Genomic DNA, 13,612 nt, shown 5'->3' with positions numbered 1-13,612 from the left:
ATAGCCTGTAATAATTCTTTGTGGAATCAATTCATCTTTATCATTGGGAACAACAGTAATACCTCCCTTCTTAGGGACACAATGGATAGGACTTACCCACTGACTATCAGCAACAGGATAAATTATACCTGCCTCCAGAAGCTTTAGTATTTCTTTTCTTACCACTTCTTTCATCTTAGAATTTAACCGTCGTTGGTGATGAATGACCGGTTTAGCGTCTTTCTCCAATTTTATTTTGTGTTGGCATAGAGTGGGACTAATGCCCTTAAGATCATCCAGAGTATAACCAATAGCAGCACGGTGCTTCTTCGGAGATTTCAATAATTTCTCTTCTTCCTGCTCTGAAAGGTTAGCACTAATAATAACATGATATATCTTCTTTTCATCAATATAAGCATATTTAAGAGTATCTGGTAATGGTTTAAGCTCAAACACGGGATCACCCTTGGGTGGAGGAGGATCCCCTAGAATTTCAATAGGCAAGTTGTGTTTCAAAACAGGTCCCTATTTAAAGAATACTTCATCTATTCCCCTTCTTTCATTCATTAACACATCATTCTCATGGTCTAGTAAATATTGTTCTAAGGGATCATTAGGAGGCACGTCAATAGAAGCAAGACCAATAATTTCATCTTTACTAGGCAATTCTTTATCATGGGGTTGTCTACGAAATTTAGCAAAATCAAACTCATGAGACATATCCCCTAAACCAATAGACACTATATCCTTTTTGCAATCTATCCTAGCATTAACAGTATTCAAGAAGGGTCTACCAAAAATAATAGGGCAAAAGACATCTTGTGGGGAACCAAGAACAAGAAAATCAGCAGGATATTTAACTTTCCCACACAAGACTTCAACATCTCTAACAATCCCAACTGGTGAAATAGAATCTCTATTGGCAAGCTAAATTGTAACATCAATTTCTTCTATCTCAGCAGGTGCAATATCATGCATAATTTCTTTATATAAGGAATGAGGTATTGCACTTGCACTAGCACCCATATCACACAAGCCATGATAACAATGATCTCCTATTTTAACAGAAATAACAGGCATGCCAACAACAGGTCTATGTTTACCCTTAGTATCGGGTCTAGCAATTCTAGAAGCTTCATCACAGAAATAAATAACATGCCCATCAATATTATCAGCCAAGAGATCTTTAACCATAGCAATACTAGGTTGAACTTTAATTTGTTCTGGAGGTGTATGTGTTCTAGTATTACTCTTACGAACCACAGTTAAAGCTTTAGCATGATCCTTTATTCTAACAGGGAAACATGGTTTCTCAATATATGCGGTAGGAACAATAGGATCAACATTATAAGTGATAGTCCTTTCTTCAACTTTAATAGGTTCAACTACCTTTATTTCAATGGGAGGATGATATTTAAACCACTTATCCTTAGGGAGATCAACATGAGTAGCAAATGATTCACAGAAAGAAGCTACTATCTCAGAGTCAAGTCCGTATTTAGTGCTAAATTCACGAAAAGCATCGGTATCCATAAAAGATTTAACACATCAAACTTAGGTGTTATACCTGACTCCTTACCTTCGTCGAGATCCCAATCTCCGGAGGTGCATTTAATTCTTTCCAATAAATCCCATTTGAATTCAATAGTCTTCATCATAAAAGAACCAGTACAAGAAGTATCAATCATGGAGCGATTATTGAGAGAAAGCCGAGCATAAATTTTTTGAATAATAGTTTCTCTTGAGAGCTCATGATTGGGGAATGAATATAACATTGACTTAAGCCTCCCCCAAGCTTGAGCAATGCTTTCTCTTTCGCGAGGCCAAAAATTATATATATAATTACGATCACGATGAACAAGATGCATAGGATAAAACTTCTGATGAAATTCCAATTTCAATCGGTTGTAGTTCCATGATCCGATATCATCACATAGCCTAAACCATGTCAATGCCTCTCCCTTCAAAGATAAAGGGAAGACCTTCTTCTTGATAACATCCTCGGGCATACCTGCAAGCTTAAATAATCCACAAACTTCATCCACATAGATTAGGTGCAAGTCTGGATGCAATATTCCATCTCCTGTAAAAGGATTAGCTAGCAGTTTCTCTATCATACCCGAAGGAATTTCAAAGTAAACATTTTCAGTAGGTTCAGTAAGTTGAGGAGCAACTCTTTGCTCTATAGGTCGGGGGGAAGATACCCCGAACAAGCCCCTCAAAGGATTATGTTCCATAGTAACAAGTGACAGTAAATTTCAGCACACTATATAAATTATTCCTTACCGAATTCCACCTACCAAAGGCACTTCACTCCCCGGCAACGGCGCCAGAAAAGAGTCTTGATGACCCACAAGTATAGGGGATCTATCGTAGTCCTTTCAATAAGTAAGAGTGCCGAACCCAACGAGGAGCAGAAGGAAATGATAAGCAGTTTTCAGCAAGGTATTCTCTACAAGCACTGAAATTATCGGTAACAGATAGTTTTGTGATAAGGTAATTTGTAATGGGTAACAAGTAAAAAAAGTAAACAAGGTGCTGCAAGGTGGCCCAATCCTTTTTGTAGCAAAGGACAAGCCTGGACAAACTCTTATATAAAGGAAAACGCTCCCGAGGACACATGGGAATTATCGTCAAGCTAGTTTTCATCATGCTCATATGATTCACGTTCGTTACTTTGATAATTTGATATGTGGGTGGACCGGTGCTTGGGTGCTGCCCTTTCTTGGACAAGCCTCCCACTTATGATTAACCCCTATTGCAAGCATCTGCAACTACAAAAGAAGTATTAAGGTAAACCTAACCATAGCATGAAACATATGGATCCAAATCAGCCCCTTACGAAGCAACGCATAAACTAGGGTTTAAGCTTCTGTCACTCTCGCAACCCATCATCTACTTATTACTTCCCAATGCCTTCCTCTAGGCCCAAACAATGGTGAAGTGTCATGTAGTCGACGTTCACATAAGACCACTAGAGGGAAGACAATAGACATCTCATCAAAATATCGAACGAATACCAAATTCACATGACTACTTATAGCAAGACTTCTCCCATGTCCTCAGGAACAAACGTAACTACTCACAAATCATATTCATGTTCATAATCAGAGGGGTATTAATATGCATAAAGGATCTGAACATATGATCTTCCACCGAATAAACCAACTAGCATTAACTACAAGGAGTAATCAACACTACTAGCTAACAACCCACAGGTACCAATCTGAGGTTTTGGGACAAAGATTGGATACAAGAGATGAACTAGGGTTTGAGAGGAGATGGTGCTGGTGAAGATGTTGATGGAGATTGACGCCCTCCCGATGAGAGGATCGATGGTGATGACGACGGTGATGATTTCCCCCTCCCGGAGGGATGTTTCCCCGGCAGAACAGCTCCGCCGGAGCCCTAGATTGGTTCCGCCAAGGTTCCGCCTCGTGGCGGCAGTGTTTCGTCCTGAAAGCTTCCTTCTGATTTTTTCCAGGGTGAAGGGCTTCATATAGCAGAAGATGAGCACCGGAGGCTTGCCAGGGGGCCCACAAGGCAGGGGGCGCGCCTAGGGGGGTAGGGCGTGCACCCACCCTCGTGGCCAAGGTGTGGGCCCCCTCTAGTTGATTCTATCTCCAATATTTTTTTATATATTCCAAAACGTGCCTCCATGAAGTTTCAGGACTTTTGGAGTTGTGCAGAGTAGGTCTCTAATATTTGCTCCTTTTCCAGCCCAGAATTCCAGCTGCCGGCATTCTCCCTCTTCATATAAACCTTGTAAAATAAGAGAGAATAGGCATAAGTATTGTGACATAATGTGTAATAACAGCCCATAATGCAATAAATATCGATATAAAAGCATGATGCAAAATGGACGTATCACAAGCCATAGAGAATAAATGGATCTTCAAGAAGAAGACTGACGCTGACGGTAATGTTACTGTCTACAAAGCTCGACTTGTCGAAAAAGGTTTTTGACAAGTTCAAGGTGTTGACTACGATGAGATTTTTTCACTCGTTGCTTAAGTCTGTCCGAATCATGTTAGCAATTGCCACATTTTATGAAATCTGGCAAATGGATGTCAAAACTACATTCCTTAATGGATTTCTTAAAGAAGAGTTGTATATGATGCAACAAAAAAGGTTTTGTCAATCCTAAAGGTGCTAACAAAATGTGCAAGCTCTAGCGATCCATCTATGGACTGGTGCAAGCATCTCGGAGTTGGAATATACGCTTTGATGAGTAAATCAAAGCATATAGTTTTGTATAGACTTGCGGTGAAGCCTGTATTTACAAGAAAGTGAGTGGGAGCATTACAACTTTTCTGGTAAGTATATGTGTATGACATATTGTTAATCGGAAATGATGTAGAATTTTTTTGGAAAGCATAAAGGAGTGTTTGAAAGGAGTTTTTCCAAAGAAAGAGCTCGATGAAGCTGCTTACATATTGAGCATCAAGATCTATAGAGATAAATCAAGACGCTTGATAAGTTTTTTTCAATGAGTACATACCTTGACAAGTTTTGAAGTAGTTCAAAATGGAACAACCAAAGAAGGAGTTCTTGCCTGTGTTGTAAGGTGTGAAGTTGAGTAAGACTCAAAGCCCGACCACGGCAGAAGATAGAGAGAGAATGAAAGTCATTCCCTATGCCTCAGCCATAGGTTCTACAAAGTATGCCATGCTGTGTACCAGACCTATTGTATATCCTGCCCTGAGTTTGGCAAGGGAGTACAATAGTGATCTAGGACTAGATCACTGTACATTGGTCAAAATTATCCTTAGTGGAATAAGGATATGTTTCTCGATTATGGAGGTGACAAAAAGGTTTGTCGTAAAGGGTTACGTCGATGCAAGTTTTGACGCTGATCCGGATGACTCTAAGTGTCAATCTGGATACATATTGAAAGTAGGAGCGGTTAGCTAGAGTAGCTCCGTGCAGAGCATTGTAGACATAGAAGATTTGCAAAATACATAGGGCTCTGAATATGGCAGACCCGTTGACTAAACTTCTCTCACAAGCAAATCATGATCACTCTTTGGGTGTTAATCACATAGTGATGTGAACTAGATTATTGACTCTAGTAAAACCCTTTGGGTATTAATCACACGGAGATGTGAACCAATCACATAAAGATGTGAACTATTGGTGTTAAATCACATGACGATGTGAACTAGATTATTGACTCTAGTGCAAGTGGGAGACTGAAGGAAATATGCCCTAGAGGCAATAATAAAGTTGTTATTTATATTTCCTTATATCATGATAAATGTTTATTATTTATGCTAGAATTGTATTAACCGGAAACTTAGTACATGTGTGAATACATAGACAAAACAGAGTGTCCCTAGTGTGCCTCTACTTGACTAGCTCGTTAATCAAAGATGGTTAAGTTTCCTAACCATAGACATGTGTTGTCATTTGATGAACAGGACCACATCATTAGGAGAATGATGTGATGGACAAGACCCATCCGTTAGCTGAGCACTATGATCATTTAGTTTATTGCTATTGCTTTCTTCATGACTTATACATGTTCCTCAGACTATGAGATTATGCAACTCCCGAATAACGGAGGAACACCTTGTGTGCTATCAAACGTCACAACGTAACTGGGTGATTATAAAGATGCTCTACAGGTGTCTCCAATGGTGTTTGTTGAGTTGGCATAGATCGAGATTAGGATTTGTCACTCCGTGTATCGGAGAGGTATCTCTGGGCCCTCTCGGTAATGTTCATCACTATAAGCCTTGCTAGCAATGTGACTAATGAGTTAGTTGCGGGATGATGCATTACGGAACAAGTAAAGAGACTTGCCGGTAACGAGATTGAACTAGGTATGATGATACCGACGATCGAATCTTGGGCAAGTAACATACCGATGACAAAGGGAACAACGTATGTTGTTATGCGGTTTGACCGATAAAGATCTTCGTAGAATATGTAGGAGCCAATATGGGCATCCAGGTTCCTCTATTGGTTATTGACCAGAGAGATGTCTCGGTCATGTCTACATAGTTCTCGAACCCGTAGGGTCCGCACGCTTAACGTTTGTTGACGATATAGTACTATATGAGTTATGTATGCTAGTAACCGAATGTTGTTCGGAATCCCGGATGTGATCACGGATATGACGAGGAGATCCGGAATGGTCCGGAGGTAAAGATAGATATATGGGATAATAGTGTTTGGTCTCCGGAAGGGTTCCGGAGTTCACCGGAAGGGGTTCCGGATGTTTCCCGAAATGTTTGGGGTGCAAGAACACTTTATTTGGGCCAAAGGGGAAGCCCACGAGGCTTTTGGAAAGTGCAAAAGGAAGTTTTGCGGAGACCAGAGGCTAGATGGCAGGAACCCTGGCGTCTAGGGGGTAGACGCCGGGAACCCTGGCGTCTAGCCCTGGAGTCCGAGTAGGACTCTTGCCTTTCGGGCAAAACCGACTTTGAAAAGACTTTTACTCCAAGTTTCGACCCCAGGGCTCAACATATAAATAGAGGGGTGGGGCTAGCACCCATGACACATCAAGAATCACCAAGCCGTGTGCCGGCAACCCCGTCCCCTCTAGTTTATCCTCCGTCATAGTTTTCGTTGTGCTTGGCGAAGCCCTGCGGAGATTGTTCTTCACCAACACCGTCACCATGCCGTCGTGCTGCCGGAACTCATCTACTACTTCGCTCGTCTTGCTGGATCAAGAAGGCGAGGACGTCATGGAGCTGAACGTGTGCTGAACGCGGAGGTGCCGTACGTTCGGTACTTGATCGGGACGGATCGTGAAGGTGTACGAGTACATCAACCACGTTGATTAACGCTTCCGCTTACGGTCTACGAGGGTACGTAGACAACACTCTCTCCTCTCGTTGCTATGCATCACCATGATCTTGTGTGTGCGTAAGATTTTTTTTAAAATTACTATGTTCCCCAACAGAAACACCTTTGGAGTGTCCCCCGTGGCGCCAACGAGCAGCAACTCATCCAGACATTCCGCGATGCAGAAATATAAACACTGATGTGCAGCTTGTGTATCCAGCTGATCTCCAAGAAACGTGAATTCCACTGAATTTGTGTCTGACAGCTCGACGGCAGCGAGACGGTAACATAGGCGGCCGACATCTTCAAAACTGACCAGCGCGTGCAGGGTGCACTTGACAAAGATCAAATCCTCAAGCACGTAGGCTTCACTGCATGACGCCACGCGCCACTCAGCATCCCCAAGGCGGCAGTACTGGAGGACAGGGCCGACAGTCGGAAGGAAGGCGAGGACGAGACAGCCAGAGAGGAGGAGGCGACAAAAGTCTACTGGTGGATGGGGGAGGCGAAATTGCTCGCCCGTAAGGAGGTGGACGAAGCTGAGGTCGTGATGGCTGGGGCTGGCTATGGCAACGTGGCAGCCGAAAGAGTAGAAGGCGGCAGGGGTGGTAGGGTCTGTATCGGGGAGGGGGAGGCGAAAGCGCTGATGGCGGCGGAGGGGGAGGTGGAACAAGGCTCGAGATCCGGGGACGAGGAGGAGGTGCGGGGCTTGGGAGGCGAGGCTGGACGGCGTACGACGCTGTTGCTGCGGGGTTTGGGGAGGAGGAGGAGGAGGCCAGGGTGGTGGCCGGCGGCGGCAATCTCCCCCGCTGCATCGCCGGCGGCAGCAATACACTCGCCGGATCCGCTGCCAGGTTGGGCGTTGGATTGCAGGTGTTTTTTTTATGTTGTCGCACGAGTGAAAAAACAAGCTGATACGGTATAACTTCTTCTAAGGAAATGAGCAAATGCTTGGAAGAAAACGTTAAAATTAGAGTGACATGTATTTTCATTTCACGACTACTCTAGAAATGAGCTGTTGTTTGATTATTATGCAAGGAAAATTGTATGATTCCTTCTAAGAGATTGGAGTGGATAAAGTTAAACCTAACACATATGGTTTCCAAGAAAATAATTATAGTAGAATGAATATTATGAATAAAATAATAGATGTGGGCAAAGAATTCCAAAGGAGTAGAATCCCGGAAACATCTTTTAAGAATCCTTGGAGCCAAAGAGATTTCTGTCCTTATCAAAATCAACACACCATCATTTTTTCTTTTATTGAGCATTAAGAGGCTGTAAGGGGGAGTGGTGGCATGGAGAGCATGTGCAGGGTTTCTAAGACCACTAGTACAATGCACATGCGTTGCTACGGGCAAAATACAGGAAAATAAATCAAACTGATGATTAAGTGACACGAGTGAAGTCCTTTGAATATATATCGACTTTTATCAATTTCTTTAGCGGATACTATAAGAGCAACTATGCACCGGTCGCCTATTTTTTATCGGTGGTAAAATTTTGTGATCATCGTCTTCTTCCTCCTCTTTGTCTTCCTCCTTCCGTCCCAACGACCCATCCTCCGACGCTAGTCGTGGCCGGTGTCAATATCGAGTGCCACCCTACCCGAACCACCTTCTTCGTCGGTTCACCATTGCCCCGACACTGATTGAGGCCGGTGTCGATGCTGCCCTGCCCATTCTCAAAACAATTACGCAAATCTCAGATGATCTGTTAAATGGAACATGTTATCAGTGCTTGGCGAGATGGCATGTGCATAACTTATACGAAGCATGTGAAAGAGGGTATCATGTTTTAGAGGGATGGATTGATTAATACCAGCATGTATGGAAACTTAATGCCTTCCAGAATTAAGCCACAAAATTTTCAAGCAAAGCACCATATTTTTCTTATGCTCTAGAAGGATGAAGGAACTAAAATCAACCTTAATGTTTGGCACAAATTTCCAACAATGTATTGAGACTCCTAGAGCCTTTGTTTTGTTTCAACCTTTCACTCCAGCTTTGTTTGGTTTCTCTGACCACCAATGACACGCGAAGATAACCACAAGTGTGCCATCTTGAGTGTGGCCATGACACAGTCCAGGAGCCTAAGCCAAATATCCTCAAGCATGAGTACAAGCCATGCCCGCTGCACTTTCTTGTATATCTCATATTAATAAAACAAAAAAATTGTAGTTTGGTGCAGCTAGGATATACAACTTTGGTACTTTCCAGTTAACATGAAAACTGTACACCTATATACTCCCTCCGTCCCAAAATAAGTTACTCAACTTTGTACTAGCTTTGTTCTAAAGTTAGTACAAAGTTGAGTCACTTATTTTGGGACGGAGGGAGTAGAACAGACTTTTGCAGGAACAAAATCGGATAGCAGAAAAGGTGTTTGATAGCCAAATACATATAGTTAAAACATAAATTATAAAATCTTGGACAGAGATGGCACCTGAGTCGGCGGCGTTCAGGAGAGTAGCACCCGAGTCGGCGGCGTCCAAGAGAGTAGTGCCTATGTTCAGAATCACAAAGGACACTGTCAAGCCAGTGAGGTCAACAATCGGCGAGGTCGAGCATGAACGACCTGACCAGCATGGCAGTGCCAAGTGCGCCACGAGTACCTTCACTCGAGTAAATGTTCCGAGGGTCTTCAAGGTTGATCCATTGCAAACTTCTTCAGGAAATGTGTTGATAAATAGGTGTTAATCACAAATATTATACTCCAGGGTAAATAATCAGTGGTCTCCGCAGTAAAGAAAACACAAGAATATATATAACAACTATCAATTACCGGAGAAATATCTAAATTGTTCTCTCGCTTCAGGCAATAATGAATAGCAAGCAATTAGTAATACTCTGCAAGCTTCGGGCAATGAATTAGTGTTGAAAGTGAAAATGTAAGAAAGAAATAACTAAAAACTGTTCAGAAGCTTCAGGCAATCCATAACTGAAGCGAGAACCGTCAAAGCGTAGAGCTCCCAGTTTGGCGATGACGACAACGCCTTTCCTCCCAGCCTTGGCCGTGCCTCCTCAACTTGTATGTGGATCCGCCCAGAAGTGATCATGGGAGCAAATAAACTATGCAGGCATTAAGATTGATCCATTTGATTTTGTGTTGTATAACAAACTGGCAATGCAAATAACGAAGTGCCTAGGTTAATTAACTAAAATTACGCCTTAGTCATCATCCAGATTACATGGCAACATAAACAGATGTTGAACAAAGTTTCCAAATTAAAAGAAAGTGCTACAGCTACGGAACTTGTATAAAAATTAGAAAGTGCTCATCAGAAAGTGCTAAACTGTAGTATATTCCTACAATTTGTATGAAAGTTTATAAATCCTCATGGATAAATATAAGTGCCATGTTTCTAAAGTTCTAACAGTGACCAGGAGGGGGCATAGGACATTTGAGTATGGCCATGGCTAACCAGGAGGCGGACGGAGAGCAGCGCCAGGGACGAGGTGGACGTGGATCATGTGCTCTTCCAAACTTCAGATAACGAAATGGTTGGCTTTCTTCCTGTACCCTGGGGCAAAAATGGATGTTATTCTGCACTCTGGCGCTGTTTTTGCCTTTCTTCCAAGTTTGCTCTTCCAGTGCAATAAACATGAAGTGTGATATAGATGAGAAGCCTGAAAAAGAAATCATGTTTAGTCAAGCAGTCACATCAGAATGCTTTGAATTTAAATAAGAAATTATCTAGCTATCCCGGTCGGAGAGAGGATTTGATTAGTTTCGAATAGCTAGCTGGTGAAATGTAATGCCCCATTGAAAAGCTTCATATTTCACCAGAAGAGCACTTGCAACATTTCCTTGTTGAAATGCATTGACTATCTTGGTAAAGAACATTATCAAGAATCTGTACCAACAAAATCTCAAACCTGCACAACCATGTTTCCAGAGCAAAAAACCGAAGATAATAAAGCAACATTTACATGAATGCAGTGCTAATATTTATGCATGTAAATTGTATGATCGTAATTTATTATTCTTATGTTATCACCGAATTTTACAGAAATCAGAGGAACCTAGTTTCACAAGTTAAAAAATAAATTTTGAAGGTAAACCAACCAACACAACATCTGACATGTTCAAATCCCCATCACAATCCTGAAGCTATCTGATCAACCACACAAAGTAGGCATGTTGCTAACTCACCAAGGCTTTGCTAGAGCTCCCATATTTACTCTGTAGCTGCAAATGTCTCCATAAGCAAGTCCCGCTGCAAAATCACAAAAGAAAAGAAACTTTTTCGATCTGAGGCTATAGTTCCCCTTTTTTATCGGACATCAGGGATAGAGCCGATTTTATGGTCTTTGTGATGAGCTCAACAGGTCAGATCATACAGAAGTTAATTTCGATATGGAAGGTTACTTGCAAACAGTAATGCTTAGGCTGCCTCACCAACGATGCACATGTGAGGGCTTTGATTTTTCAGAAAGAGTGGACTTGGGTAATAAGATTTGGCTACCGTGGCCAGAAAGAGGACTTGGGATAGATAGCACGCCATGACCACAACTTGTTTCTAGTAGGAACTAATTAATATAGACTAAATTACTTATATGATTAATGTGCTCACCATGAATAGTTGCAATGCCCTCCCTAGAAAAAAAGAATTTGAATCAGAGATCGATATAAGTTATAGCTCTTTCAACATCGTTGACGAAAAATATAACTGTTGCACCATGCTAGGCACTCAGATAAACCCCAAACATATTGTCTATTTATTTGCAAGAAATTTCAACAATCTACAATTAGTAAGAAAATCTAGGGATCAAAAGGGTAAACTGTTTTAGGACCTTGCAACAAAAAAAAACACTAAATCAGTAAAACTTGCAAAGACACAATTGCAGATCATGTGCTACTATTCTCAAAATTTCTGAGATCTCCTAAACTGAAGGCACTTCTGTTTAGCCTAAATAGAGTGTCGTGATATTTGATTTTGGCAAATTTCTTTTGCAACTCAGTGAAGGCAGACCATGTAGTTATACTTGTACGTGCATAGCGGCCAGGCCGGACTTTGTCCCACTATCAATTATGATTCCCTCCACCATAAGAATTACACCACGAGCTTAGCACCTTAGCTTGTTCAGAATTTCAGCGAAGGCATATTGAACAAAGATATAGATCTGGAAACAATTAGGACCATGTCTTGTGATAATTTTGACTAAATAACTAAAGAATAAGATGAAATTGCCTCCAAAAGCCAAATCGTGCAATCTAAAAATCTTGAGAAAATGTTGTCATGAGTGAAACCAAAAGTAAGTTGCCATGGCGGAAAGCACTACCATTAGTTCTCGGTCATGTTCAATTAGTTTCATTGTGCGTCTTAGTTCTAAATTGCTGCATTTTACTACTCCCTCCGTTCCTAAATATAAGTCTTTGTAGAGATTTCACTATGGACTACATACGGAGCAAAATGAGTGAATCTACATTCTAAAATGCATGTATATACATCCGTATGTGGTTCATAGTGGAATCTCTACAAAGACTTATATTTAGGAACGGAGGGAGTATTTTCTAACGTACTGTGATCAATCATAACTGAGAAATGTCCACTTTCATGAGTTCTGATTTGGCTCTGTGCCATTGTACTGATTATATCATTACATGCTCACTTTCTCCAGCTCCACTAAATCTCCACCATGGACTGAAATTGAAAACGTATCTGGTAACAGTGTCCTAACCAATCCCAGGAGCGTATTACTCCCTCCGTCCCATAATGTAAAACGTTTTTGGACACTATTGTAGTGTCAAAAAACGTCTTACATTATGGGACGGAGGGAGTAGCTTTTAAGCACCGGCTCAGAAGGAAATACAAAGTACTATACTAATTCCTAGATCAGTGCACCGTAAAAAAAACTCCTAGGTCAGTGTTTCTTGTATAACATTGCCTATAATTTGAAAGATTATGCAGTCTGCTACTTGAAAACATGTTACTCGAGCAATTCTTTTGAGGTTGTCCAACTATTACTGGAAATGGCGTTTTCCATCTAAAAATACATTCATTCACTGTATTTAAGTTTTTTAACATTTGCAGCAAGGGGACCTAAGAAATATATGTATTCCCTATAAATGGTGGATAAAACTATACACAAACAGCATACCATTGTGTCAACTGCACAAAAGAACTGTTGATAAAACCATACGGAAGGCAACTAAACTTCTTTGCAAAGACTGAATCAAAGGATGATAGATAGTCTATACTAATTTATAATACACTTAGAAACAAAAATATATATGATATACTAATATATTGTATAGACAAACACTGCCATTAGTTCTATACTTCTAGTGCATGCTGTAGACATAGAGAAGACAATCGTTTACATTGCAGTATATATTGGGCTGCTAAAAGAACAAACACCTTAAACTACAGAGGGCATAGGCAACAAAGAACACCTAGTCACAATGGTGACACTCACCGGCAAGCAAGCAGCGCATGCACAACGCAACCGTCTTAACCCCTTCACTCAATTCTTCATCATGTAGTTGAACTGCTTCCACCCAAGTTGCTGCACCTCGTCGTCCCTGAGGCTTTCAATGCCCAGCTAGAAGAAGGTGTTCTTTGAGGTGGCACCGGATGCTGCAGAACACTGGATACAGTAGGCATTGGCTAGCTCGGAGGCGTGCCCTGCATGCACCGCGCCAATAGCTCCTGTGCGACGTTTTTCATGCGAATTGAAAGGAGTGCGATGTAGTTCGAACGCTGTGATGTGACATTTTAGAAGCAAACAATAGCTCCAATGCGACATGGCTTTGTTTAACCATGAAATGAAAAACACGAGGGGTTAGCGATTCGAGTTATGACACGCGGGACCTAGCAGTTACTCGCTTGTGGGTG

General features: G+C 41.5%; 1 long non-coding RNA gene across 1 annotated transcript; it reads right to left on the bottom strand.

Annotated features, from left to right (window-relative positions):
* Positions 1-10,355: 10,355 nt before the first annotated feature.
* On the bottom strand, positions 10,356-13,375 carry LOC123075548 (uncharacterized). Its single transcript, XR_006436158.1, has 3 exons — positions 13,194-13,375; positions 10,927-10,990; positions 10,356-10,400 (listed from the first exon to the last, which is right to left on the bottom strand). It is a non-coding gene; the product is annotated as an uncharacterized lncRNA (long non-coding RNA).
* Positions 13,376-13,612: the final 237 nt, after the last annotated feature.

Source organism: Triticum aestivum, chromosome 3D (assembly GCF_018294505.1).
Source record: "Triticum aestivum cultivar Chinese Spring chromosome 3D, IWGSC CS RefSeq v2.1, whole genome shotgun sequence".
NCBI classification, from domain to species: domain Eukaryota; kingdom Viridiplantae; phylum Streptophyta; class Magnoliopsida; order Poales; family Poaceae; genus Triticum; species Triticum aestivum.
Note: the sequence above shows the minus strand (reverse complement) of the source record. Positions and strands in the feature narration are given on the sequence as shown.